Here is a 12,062-nt window from a genome sequence, read left to right on the forward strand (position 1 = left end):
AACGTCAAGGACAGGCGAGTTGGATGGTGGGTATGATACTAGTTTGTAAAAGTGCACCATCGACGAGGATGGGATTTGAACCCATGCATGCAGAGCACAATGGATTAGCAGTCCATCGCCTTAACCACTCGGCCACCTCGTCTCAATAAAACATGACATCTAACGCTATCATTTTTTCAGCTATGGTCAAAGCCTTGTGCGCAAAACACGGCTCATCTTTTCAGGATAGCAAAGTGCACTTTTTGGACAGAAAAGAAGAAGGCGCACCTTTTGTTCACACAAGAAAAATCATTTGCAAGAGGCCTGACAGAGGACACCTTAATCATCCCACTGGAGCACACCTACCTAAACAAGGGCCTTCTACACCATGCCATCAACACGCCAAACTGTATTTTTCATCTTTGCTTACATCTTTTGGAATCGTTGCAAACTTTCAGCCAAGCATTTCCACAATTAACATCTGCCTTTTAGGGTCACTTAGCTAGACTGTGGGCTGAACTATGCAGATTACTTCTACTTTTAGGGAGACTCAAGCCAGTATGAACATGAGGCGAGGGCACATATTCTTACTGTCCTACCAATCCCATTATACCTTATGCCTCACGCTGGCACCTGCCAGTCACAGACAGGAGGTTTACAACTTGAAAATCAGGTATGACTGAAGCACTTTTTGGCACTTGTCCTTCTACAGACAAACTATTTTCTTCGTGCAGCCAGACAAGCACTGTTTATTTTCTCCGCTAAGGCTGCAGAGGTGAATTTTCTATTTGTGGGTTGCAGGTCTGAACCCCAAATGTCCCACACTTTGTGAGAAAGAATGATGCTGCAGACAAGCATTTTGTAAATGTACACAATCTGTGTCCCAATAGTCATCGGGCAAAGGGCATACACACTTATCCATGCACAACCACATTAACGTCAAGGACAGGCGAGTTGGATGGTGGGTATGATACTAGTTTGTAAAAGTGCACCATCGACGAGGATGGGATTTGAACCCATGCGTGCAGAGCACAATGGATTAGCAGTCCATCGCCTTAACCACTCGGCCACCTCATCTCAAAAAAACATGATATCTAACGCTATCATTTTTTCAGCTCTGGTCAAAGCCCTGTGCGCAAAACACGGCTCATCTTTTCAGGATAGCAAAGTGCACTTTTTGGACAGAAAAGAAGAACGCGCACCTTTTGCTCACACAAGAAAAATCATTTTCAAGAGGCCTGACAGAGGACACCTTAATCATCCCACTGGAGCACACCTACCTAAACAAGGGCCTTCTACACCATGCCATCAACACACCATGCTGTATTTTTCATCTTTGCTTACATCTTTTGGAATCATTGCAAACTTTCAGCCAAGCATTTCCACAATTAACATCTGCCTTTTAGGGTCACTTAGCTAGACTGTGGGCTGAACTATGCAGATTATTTCTACTTTTAGGGAGACTCAAGCCAGTATGAACATGAGGCGAGGGCACATCTTCTTACTGTCCTACCAATCCCATTATACCTTATGCCTCACACTGGCACCTGCCAGTCACAGACAGGAGGTTTACAACTTGAAAATCAGGTATGACTGAAGCACTTTTTGGCACTTGTCCTTCTACAGACAAACTATTTTCTTCGTGCAGCCAGACAAGCACTGTTTATTTTCTCCGCTAAGGCTGCAGAGGTGAATTTTCTATTTGTGGGTTGCAGGTCTGAACCCCAAATGGCCCATACTTTGTAAAAAAGAATGATGCTGCAGACAAGCATTGTGTAAATGTACACAATCTGTGTCCCAATAGTCATCGGGCAAAGGGCATACACACTTATCCATGCACAACCACATGGACGTCAAGGACAGGCGAGTTGGATGGTGGGTATGATACTAGTTTGTAAAAGTGCACCATCGACGAGGATGGGATTTGAACCCATGCGTGCAGAGCACAATGGATTAGCAGTCCATCGCCTTAACCACTCGGCCACCTTGTCTCAATAAAACATGCCATCTAACGCTATCATTTTTTCAGCTATGGTCAAAGCCCTGTGCGCAAAACACGGCTCATCTTTTCAGGATAGCAAAGTGCACTTTTTGGACAGAAAAGAAGAAGGCGCACCTTTTGTTCACACAAGAAAAATCATTTGCAAGAGGCCTGACAGAGGACACCTTAATCATCCCACTGGAGCACACCTACCTAAACAAGGGCCTTCTACACCATGCCATCAACAAGCCAAACTGTATTTTTCATCTTTGCTTACATCTTTTGGAATCGTTGCAAACTTTCAGCCAAGCATTTCCACAATTAACATCTGCCTTTTAGGGTCACTTAGCTAGACTGTGGGCTGAACTATGCAGATTACTTCTACTTTTAGGGAGACTCAAGCCAGTATGAACATGAGGCGAGGGCACATCTTCTTACTGTCCTACCAATCCCATTATACCTTATGCCTCACACTGGCACCTGCCAGTCACAGACAGGAGGTTTACAACTTGAAAATCAGGTATGACTGAAGCACTTTTTGGCACTTGTCCTTCTACAGACAAACTATTTTCTTCGTGCAGCCAGACAAGCACTGTTTATTTTCTCCGCTAAGGCTGCAGAGGTGAATTTTCTATTTGTGGGTTGCAGGTCTGAACCCCAAATGGCCCATACTTTGTGAGAAAGAATGATGCTGCAGACAAGCATTGTGTAAATGTACACAATCTGTGTCCCAATAGTCATCGGGCAAAGGGCATACACACTTATCCATGCACAACCACATTAACGTCAAGGACAGGCGAGTTGGATGGTGGGTATGATACTAGTTTGTAAAAGTGCACCATCGACGAGGATGGGATTTGAACCCATGCATGCAGAGCACAATGGATTAGCAGTCCATCGCCTTAACCACTCGGCCACCTCGTCTCAATAAAACATGACATCTAACGCTATCATTTTTTCAGCTATGGTCAAAGCCTTGTGCGCAAAACACGGCTCATCTTTTCAGGATAGCAAAGTGCACTTTTTGGACAGAAAAGAAGAAGGCGCACCTTTTGTTCACACAAGAAAAATCATTTGCAAGAGGCCTGACAGAGGACACCTTAATCATCCCACTGGAGCACACCTACCTAAACAAGGGCCTTCTACACCATGCCATCAACAAGCCAAACTGTATTTTTCATCTTTGCTTACATCTTTTGGAATCGTTGCAAACTTTCAGCCAAGCATTTCCACAATTAACATCTGCCTTTTAGGGTCACTTAGCTAGACTGTGGGCTGAACTATGCAGATTACTTCTACTTTTAGGGAGACTCAAGCCAGTATGAACATGAGGCGAGGGCACATCTTCTTACTGTCCTACCAATCCCATTATACCTTATGCCTCACACTGGCACCTGCCAGTCACAGACAGGAGGTTTACAACTTGAAAATCAGGTATGACTGAAGCACTTTTTGGCACTTGTCCTTCTACAGACAAACTATTTTCTTCGTGCAGCCAGACAAGCACTGTTTATTTTCTCCGCTAAGGCTGCAGAGGTGAATTTTCTATTTGTGGGTTGCAGGTCTGAACCCCAAATGGCCCATACTTTGTGAGAAAGAATGATGCTGCAGACAAGCATTGTGTAAATGTACACAATCTGTGTCCCAATAGTCATCGGGCAAAGGGCATACACACTTATCCATGCACAACCACATTAACGTCAAGGACAGGCGAGTTGGATGGTGGGTATGATACTAGTTTGTAAAAGTGCACCATCGACGAGGATGGGATTTGAACCCATGCATGCAGAGCACAATGGATTAGCAGTCCATCGCCTTAACCACTCAGCCACCTTGTCTCAATAAAAAATGACATCTAACGCTATCATTTTTTCAGCTCTGGTCAATGCCCTGTGCGCAAAACACGGCTCATCTTTTCAGGATAGCAAAGTGCACTTTTTGGACAGTAAAGAAGAACGCGCACCTTTTGTTCACACAAGAAAAATCATTTGCAAGAGGCCTGACAGAGGACACCTTAATCATCCCACTGGAGCACACCTACCTAAACAAGGGCCTTCTACACCATGCCATCAACACACCATGCTGTATTTTTCATCTTTGCTTACATCTTTTGGAATCGTTGCAAACTTTCAGCCAAGCATTTCCACAATTAACATCTGCCTTTTAGGGTCACTTAGCTAGACTGTGGGCTGAACTATGCAGATTACTTCTACTTTTAGGGAGACTCAAGCCAGTATGAACATGAGGCGAGGGCACATCTTCTTACTGTCCTACCAATCCCATTATACCTTATGCCTCACACTGGCACCTGCCAGTCACAGACAGGAGGTTTACAACTTGAAAATCAGGTATGACTGAAGCACTTTTTGGCACTTGTCCTTCTACAGACAAACTATTTTCTTCGTGCAGTCAGACAAGCACTGTTTATTTTCTCCGCTAAGGCTGCAGAGGTGAATTTTCTATTTGTGGGTTGCAGGTCTGAACCCCAAATAGCCCATACTTTGTGAGAAAGAATGATGCTGTAGACAAGCATTGTGTAAATGTACACAATCTGTGTCCCAATAGTCATCGGGCAAAGGGCATACACACTTATCCATGCACAACCACATGGACGTCAAGGACAGGCGAGTTGGATGGTGGGTATGATACTAGTTTGTAAAAGTGCACCATTGACGAGGATGGGATTTGAACCCATGCGTGCAGAGCACAATGGATTAGCAGTCCATCGCCTTAACCACTCAGCCACCTCGTCTCAATAAAACATGACATCTAACGCTATCATTTTTTCAGCTCTGGTCAAAGCCCTGTGCGCAAAACACGGCTCATCTTTTCAGGATAGCAAAGTGCACTTTTTGGACAGAAAAGAAGAAGGCGCACCTTTTGTTCACACAAGAAAAATCATTTGCAAGAGGCCTGACAGAGGATACCTTAATCATCCCACTGGAGCACACGTACCTAAACAAGGGCCTTCTACACCATGCCATCAACACGCCAAACTGTATTTTTCATCTTTGCTTACATCTTTTGGAATCGTTGCAAACTTTCAGCCAAGCATTTCCACAATTAACATCTGCCTTTTAGGGTCACTTAGCTAGACTGTGGGCTGAACTATGCAGATTACTTCTACTTTTAGGGAGACTCAAGCCAGTATGAACATGAGGCGAGGGCACATCTTCTTACTGTCCTACCAATCCCATTATACCTTATGCCTCACACTGGCACCTGCCAGTCACAGACAGGAGGTTTACAACTTGAAAATCAGGTATGACTGAAGCACTTTTTGGCACTTGTCCTTCTACAGACAAACTATTCTCTTCGTGCAGCCAGACAAGCACTGTTTATTTTCTCCGCTAATGCTGCAGAGGTGAATTTTCTATTTGTGGGTTGCAGGTCTGAACCCCAAATGGCCCATACTTTGTGAGAAAGAATGATGCTGCAGACAAGCATTGTGTAAATGTACACAATCTGTGTCCCAATAGTCATCGGGCAAAGGGCATACACACTTATCCATGCACAACCACATGGACGTCAAGGACAGGCGAGTTGGATGGTGGGTATGATACTAGTTTGTAAAAGTGCACCATCGACGAGGATGGGATTTGAACCCATGCATGCAGAGCACAATGGATTAGCAGTCCATCGCCTTAACCACTCGGCCACCTCGTCTAAAAAAAAAAATGATATCTAACGCTATCATTTTTTCAGCTCTGGTCAAAGCCCTGTGCGCAAAACACGGCTCATCTTTTCAGGATAGCAAAGTGCACTTTTTGGACAGAAAAGAAGAACGCGCACCTTTTGCTCACACAAGAAAAATCATTTTCAAGAGGCCTGACAGAGGACACCTTAATCATCCCACTGGAGCACACCTACCTAAACAAGGGCCTTCTACACCATGCCATCAACACGCCATGCTGTATTTTTCATCTTTGCTTACATCTTTTGGAATCATTGCAAACTTTCAGCCAAGCATTTCCACAATTAACATCTGCCTTTTAGGGTCACTTAGCTAGACTGTGGGCTGAACTATGCAGATTACTTCTACTTTTAGGGAGACTCAAGCCAGTATGAACATGAGGCGAGGGCACATCTTCTTACTGTCCTACCAATCCCATTATACCTTATGCCTAACACTGGCACCTGCCAGTCACAGACAGGAGGTTTACAACTTGAAAATCAGGTATGACTGAAGCACTTTTTGGCACTTGTCCTTCTACAGACAAACTATTTTCTTCGTGCAGCTAGACAAGCACTGTTTATTTTCTCCGCTAAGGCTGCAGAGGTGAATTTTCTATTTGTGGGTTGCAGGTCTGAACCCCAAATGGCCCATACTTTGTAAAAAAGAATGATGCTGCAGACAAGCATTGTGTAAATGTACACAATCTGTGTCCCAATAGTCATCGGGCAAAGGGCATACACACTTATCCATGCACAACCACATGGACGTCAAGGACAGGCGAGTTGGATGGTGGGTATGATACTAGTTTGTAAAAGTGCACCATCGACGAGGATGGGATTTGAACCCATGCGTGCAGAGCACAATGGATTAGCAGTCCATCGCCTTAACCACTCGGCCACCTCGTCTCAATAAAACATGACATCTAACGCTATCATTTTTTCAGCTATGGTCAAAGCCCTGTGCGCAAAACACGGCTCATCTTTTCAGGATAGCAAAGTGCACTTTTTGGACAAAAAAGAAGAAGGCGCACCTTTTGTTCACACAAGAAAAATCATTTGCAAGAGGCCTGACAGAGGACACCTTAATCATCCCACTGGAGCACACCTACCTAAACAAGGGCCTTCTACACCATGCCATCAACACGCCAAACTGTATTTTTCATCTTTGCTTACATCTTTTGGAATCGTTGCAAACTTTCAGCCAAGCATTTCCACAATTAACATCTGCCTTTTAGGGTCACTTAGCTAGACTGTGGGCTGAACTATGCAGATTACTTCTACTTTTAGGGAGACTCAAGCCAGTATGAACATGAGGCGAGGGCACATCTTCTTACTGTCCTACCAATCCCATTATACCTTATGCCTCACGCTGGCACCTGCCAGTCACAGACAGGAGGTTTACAACTTGAAAATCAGGTATGACTGAAGCACTTTTTGGCACTTGTCCTTCTACAGACAAACTATTTTCTTCGTGCAGCCAGACAAGCACTGTTTATTTTCTCTGCTAAGGCTGCAGAGGTGAATTTTCTATTTGTGGGTTGCAGGTCTGAACCCCAAATGTCCCACACTTTGTGAGAAAGAATGATGCTGCAGACAAGCATTTTGTAAATGTACACAATCTGTGTCCCAATAGTCATCGGGCAAAGGGCATACACACTTATCCATGCACAACCACATTAACGTCAAGGACAGGCGAGTTGGATGGTGGGTATGATACTAGTTTGTAAAAGTGCACCATCGACGAGGATGGGATTTGAACCCATGCGTGCAGAGCACAATGGATTAGCAGTCCATCGCCTTAACCACTCAGCCACCTCATCTCAAAAAAACATGATATCTAACGCTATCATTTTTTCAGCTCTGGTCAAAGCCCTGTGCGCAAAACACGGCTCATCTTTTCAGGATAGCAAAGTGCACTTTTTGGACAGAAAAGAAGAACGCGCACCTTTTGCTCACACAAGAAAAATCATTTTCAAGAGGCCTGACAGAGGACACCTTAATCATCCCACTGGAGCACACCTACCTAAACAAGGGCCTTCTACACCATGCCATCAACACGCCATGCTGTATTTTTCATCTTTGCTTACATCTTTTGGAATCATTGCAAACTTTCAGCCAAGCATTTCCACAATTAACATCTGCCTTTTAGGGTCACTTAGCTAGACTGTGGGCTGAACTATGCAGATTACTTCTACTTTTAGGGAGACTCAAGCCAGTATGAACATGAGGCGAGGGCACATCTTCTTACTGTCCTACCAATCCCATTATACCTTATGCCTCACACTGGCACCTGCCAGTCACAGACAGGAGGTTTACAACTTGAAAATCAGGTATGACTGAAGCACTTTTTGGCACTTGTCCTTCTACAGACAAACTATTTTCTTCGTGCAGCCAGACAAGCACTGTTTATTTTCTCCGCTAAGGCTGCAGAGGTGAATTTTCTATTTGTGGGTTGCAGGTCTGAACCCCAAATGGCCCATACTTTGTAAAAAAGAATGATGCTGCAGACAAGCATTGTGTAAATGTACACAATGTGTGTCCCAATAGTCATCGGGCAAAGGGCATACACACTTATCCATGCACAACCACATGGACGTCAAGGACAGGCGAGTTGGATGGTGGGTATGATACTAGTTTGTAAAAGTGCACCATCGACGAGGATGGGATTTGAACCCATGCGTGCAGAGCACAATGGATTAGCAGTCCATCGCCTTAACCACTCGGCCACCTTGTCTCAATAAAACATGACATCTAACGCTATCATTTTTTCAGCTATGGTCAAAGCCCTGTGCGTAAAACACGGCTCATCTTTTCAGGATAGCAAAGTGCACTTTTTGGACAAAAAAGAAGAAGGCGCACCTTTTGTTCACACAAGAAAAATCATTTGCAAGAGGCCTGACAGAGGACACCTTAATCATCCCACTGGAGCACACCTACCTAAACAAGGGCCTTCTACACCATGCCATCAACACGCCAAACTGTATTTTTCATCTTTGCTTACATCTTTTGGAATCGTTGCAAACTTTCAGCCAAGCATTTCCACAATTAACATCTGCCTTTTAGGGTCACTTAGCTAGACTGTGGGCTGAACTATGCAGATTACTTCTACTTTTAGGGAGACTCAAGCCAGTATGAACATGAGGCGAGGGCACATCTTCTTACTGTCCTACCAATCCCATTATACCTTATGCCTCACGCTGGCACCTGCCAGTCACAGACAGGAGGTTTACAACTTGAAAATCAGGTATGACTGAAGCACTTTTTGGCACTTGTCCTTCTACAGACAAACTATTTTCTTCGTGCAGCCAGACAAGCACTGTTTATTTTCTCTGCTAAGGCTGCAGAGGTGAATTTTCTATTTGTGGGTTGCAGGTCTGAACCCCAAATGTCCCACACTTTGTGAGAAAGAATGATGCTGCAGACAAGCATTTTGTAAATGTACACAATCTGTGTCCCAATAGTCATCGGGCAAAGGGCATACACACTTATCCATGCACAACCACATTAACGTCAAGGACAGGCGAGTTGGATGGTGGGTATGATACTAGTTTGTAAAAGTGCACCATCGACGAGGATGGGATTTGAACCCATGCGTGCAGAGCACAATGGATTAGCAGTCCATCGCCTTAACCACTCAGCCACCTCATCTCAAAAAAACATGATATCTAACGCTATCATTTTTTCAGCTCTGGTCAAAGCCCTGTGCGCAAAACACGGCTCATCTTTTCAGGATAGCAAAGTGCACTTTTTGGACAGAAAAGAAGAACGCGCACCTTTTGCTCACACAAGAAAAATCATTTTCAAGAGGCCTGACAGAGGACACCTTAATCATCCCACTGGAGCACACCTACCTAAACAAGGGCCTTCTACACCATGCCATCAACACGCCATGCTGTATTTTTCATCTTTGCTTACATCTTTTGGAATCATTGCAAACTTTCAGCCAAGCATTTCCACAATTAACATCTGCCTTTTAGGGTCACTTAGCTAGACTGTGGGCTGAACTATGCAGATTACTTCTACTTTTAGGGAGACTCAAGCCAGTATGAACATGAGGCGAGGGCACATCTTCTTACTGTCCTACCAATCCCATTATACCTTATGCCTCACACTGGCACCTGCCAGTCACAGACAGGAGGTTTACAACTTGAAAATCAGGTATGACTGAAGCACTTTTTGGCACTTGTCCTTCTACAGACAAACTATTTTCTTCGTGCAGCCAGACAAGCACTGTTTATTTTCTCCGCTAAGGCTGCAGAGGTGAATTTTCTATTTGTGGGTTGCAGGTCTGAACCCCAAATGGCCCATACTTTGTAAAAAAGAATGATGCTGCAGACAAGCATTGTGTAAATGTACACAATGTGTGTCCCAATAGTCATCGGGCAAAGGGCATACACACTTATCCATGCACAACCACATGGACGTCAAGGACAGGCGAGTTGGATGGTGGGTATGATACTAGTTTGTAAAAGTGCACCATCGACGAGGATGGGATTTGAACCCATGCGTGCAGAGCACAATGGATTAGCAGTCCATCGCCTTAACCACTCGGCCACCTTGTCTCAATAAAACATGACATCTAACGCTATCATTTTTTCAGCTATGGTCAAAGCCCTGTGCGCAAAACACGGCTCATCTTTTCAGGATAGCAAAGTGCACTTTTTGGACAGAAAAGAAGAAGGCGCACCTTTTGTTCACACAAGAAAAATCATTTGCAAGAGGCCTGACAGAGGACACCTTAATCATCCCACTGGAGCACACCTACCTAAACAAGGGCCTTCTACACCATGCCATCAACACGCCAAACTGTATTTTTCATCTTTGCTTACATCTTTTGGAATCGTTGCAAACTTTCAGCCAAGCATTTCCACAATTAACATCTGCCTTTTAGGGTCACTTAGCTAGACTGTGGGCTGAACTATGCAGATTACTTCTACTTTTAGGGAGACTCAAGCCAGTATGAACATGAGGCGAGGGCACATCTTCTTACTGTCCTACCAATCCCATTATACCTTATGCCTCACACTGGCACCTGCCAGTCACAGACAGGAGGTTTACAACTTGAAAATCAGGTATGACTGAAGCACTTTTTGGCACTTGTCCTTCTACAGACAAACTATTTTCTTCGTGCAGCCAGACAAGCACTGTTTATTTTCTCCGCTAAGGCTGCAGAGGTGAATTTTCTATTTGTGGGTTGCAGGTCTGAACCCCAAATGGCCCATACTTTGTGAGAAAGAATGATGCTGCAGACAAGCATTGTGTAAATGTACACAATCTGTGTCCCAATAGTCATCGGGCAAAGGGCATACACACTTATCCATGCACAACCACATGGACGTCAAGGACAGGCGAGTTGGATGGTGGGTATGATACTAGTTTGTAAAAGTGCACCATCGACGAGGATGGGATTTGAACCCATGCATGCAGAGCACAATGGATTAGCAGTCCATCGCCTTAACCACTCAGCCACCTTGTCTCAATAAAAAATGACATCTAACGCTATCATTTTTTCAGCTCTGGTCAATGCCCTGTGCGCAAAACACGGCTCATCTTTTCAGGATAGCAAAGTGCACTTTTTGGACAGTAAAGAAGAACGCGCACCTTTTGTTCACACAAGAAAAATCATTTGCAAGAGGCCTGACAGAGGACACCTTAATCATCCCACTGGAGCACACCTACCTAAACAAGGGCCTTCTACACCATGCCATCAACACACCATGCTGTATTTTTCATCTTTGCTTACATCTTTTGGAATCGTTGCAAACTTTCAGCCAAGCATTTCCACAATTAACATCTGCCTTTTAGGGTCACTTAGCTAGACTGTGGGCTGAACTATGCAGATTACTTCTGCTTTTAGGGAGACTCAAGCCAGTATGAACATGAGGCGAGGGCACATCTTCTTACTGTCCTACCAATCCCATTATACCTTATGCCTCACACTGGCACCTGCCAGTCACAGACAGGAGGTTTACAACTTGAAAATCAGGTATGACTGAAGCACTTTTTGGCACTTGTCCTTCTACAGACAAACTATTTTCTTCGTGCAGTCAGACAAGCACTGTTTATTTTCTCCGCTAAGGCTGCAGAGGTGAATTTTCTATTTGTGGGTTGCAGGTCTGAACCCCAAATAGCCCATACTTTGTGAGAAAGAATGATGCTGTAGACAAGCATTGTGTAAATGTACACAATCTGTGTCCCAATAGTCATCGGGCAAAGGGCATACACACTTATCCATGCACAACCACATGGACGTCAAGGACAGGCGAGTTGGATGGTGGGTATGATACTAGTTTGTAAAAGTGCACCATCGACGAGGATGGGATTTGAACCCATGCGTGCAGAGCACAATGGATTAGCAGTCCATCGCCTTAACCACTCGGCCACCTCGTCTCAATAAAACATGACATCTAACGCTATCATTTTTTCA

At 44.4% G+C, this 12,062-nt stretch overlaps 14 non-coding genes across 14 annotated transcripts; all 14 read right to left on the minus strand.

Annotated features, from left to right (window-relative positions):
* Positions 1-60: 60 nt before the first annotated feature.
* Positions 61-142, minus strand: TRNAS-GCU (transfer RNA serine (anticodon GCU)). Its single transcript has one exon. It is a non-coding gene; the product is annotated as a tRNA-Ser (tRNA).
* An 832-nt stretch (positions 143-974) lies between these two features.
* Positions 975-1,056, minus strand: TRNAS-GCU (transfer RNA serine (anticodon GCU)). The gene has a single exon. It is a non-coding gene; the product is annotated as a tRNA-Ser (tRNA).
* Positions 1,057-1,888: 832 nt separating this feature from the next.
* On the minus strand, positions 1,889-1,970 carry TRNAS-GCU (transfer RNA serine (anticodon GCU)). Its single transcript has one exon. It is a non-coding gene; the product is annotated as a tRNA-Ser (tRNA).
* An 832-nt stretch (positions 1,971-2,802) lies between these two features.
* On the minus strand, positions 2,803-2,884 carry TRNAS-GCU (transfer RNA serine (anticodon GCU)). Its single transcript has one exon. It is a non-coding gene; the product is annotated as a tRNA-Ser (tRNA).
* An 832-nt stretch (positions 2,885-3,716) lies between these two features.
* Positions 3,717-3,798, minus strand: TRNAS-GCU (transfer RNA serine (anticodon GCU)). The gene has a single exon. It is a non-coding gene; the product is annotated as a tRNA-Ser (tRNA).
* Positions 3,799-4,630: 832 nt separating this feature from the next.
* On the minus strand, positions 4,631-4,712 carry TRNAS-GCU (transfer RNA serine (anticodon GCU)). The gene has a single exon. It is a non-coding gene; the product is annotated as a tRNA-Ser (tRNA).
* Positions 4,713-5,544: 832 nt separating this feature from the next.
* TRNAS-GCU (transfer RNA serine (anticodon GCU)) lies at positions 5,545-5,626 on the minus strand. Its single transcript has one exon. It is a non-coding gene; the product is annotated as a tRNA-Ser (tRNA).
* An 833-nt stretch (positions 5,627-6,459) lies between these two features.
* Positions 6,460-6,541, minus strand: TRNAS-GCU (transfer RNA serine (anticodon GCU)). The gene has a single exon. It is a non-coding gene; the product is annotated as a tRNA-Ser (tRNA).
* An 832-nt stretch (positions 6,542-7,373) lies between these two features.
* TRNAS-GCU (transfer RNA serine (anticodon GCU)) lies at positions 7,374-7,455 on the minus strand. Its single transcript has one exon. It is a non-coding gene; the product is annotated as a tRNA-Ser (tRNA).
* An 832-nt stretch (positions 7,456-8,287) lies between these two features.
* TRNAS-GCU (transfer RNA serine (anticodon GCU)) lies at positions 8,288-8,369 on the minus strand. Its single transcript has one exon. It is a non-coding gene; the product is annotated as a tRNA-Ser (tRNA).
* Positions 8,370-9,201: 832 nt separating this feature from the next.
* On the minus strand, positions 9,202-9,283 carry TRNAS-GCU (transfer RNA serine (anticodon GCU)). The gene has a single exon. It is a non-coding gene; the product is annotated as a tRNA-Ser (tRNA).
* Positions 9,284-10,115: 832 nt separating this feature from the next.
* Positions 10,116-10,197, minus strand: TRNAS-GCU (transfer RNA serine (anticodon GCU)). Its single transcript has one exon. It is a non-coding gene; the product is annotated as a tRNA-Ser (tRNA).
* Positions 10,198-11,029: 832 nt separating this feature from the next.
* TRNAS-GCU (transfer RNA serine (anticodon GCU)) lies at positions 11,030-11,111 on the minus strand. Its single transcript has one exon. It is a non-coding gene; the product is annotated as a tRNA-Ser (tRNA).
* An 832-nt stretch (positions 11,112-11,943) lies between these two features.
* Positions 11,944-12,025, minus strand: TRNAS-GCU (transfer RNA serine (anticodon GCU)). Its single transcript has one exon. It is a non-coding gene; the product is annotated as a tRNA-Ser (tRNA).
* Between the last annotated feature and the right edge of the window lie 37 nt (positions 12,026-12,062).

This window comes from Hyperolius riggenbachi, chromosome 3, assembly GCF_040937935.1.
Source record: "Hyperolius riggenbachi isolate aHypRig1 chromosome 3, aHypRig1.pri, whole genome shotgun sequence".
NCBI classification, from domain to species: domain Eukaryota; kingdom Metazoa; phylum Chordata; class Amphibia; order Anura; family Hyperoliidae; genus Hyperolius; species Hyperolius riggenbachi.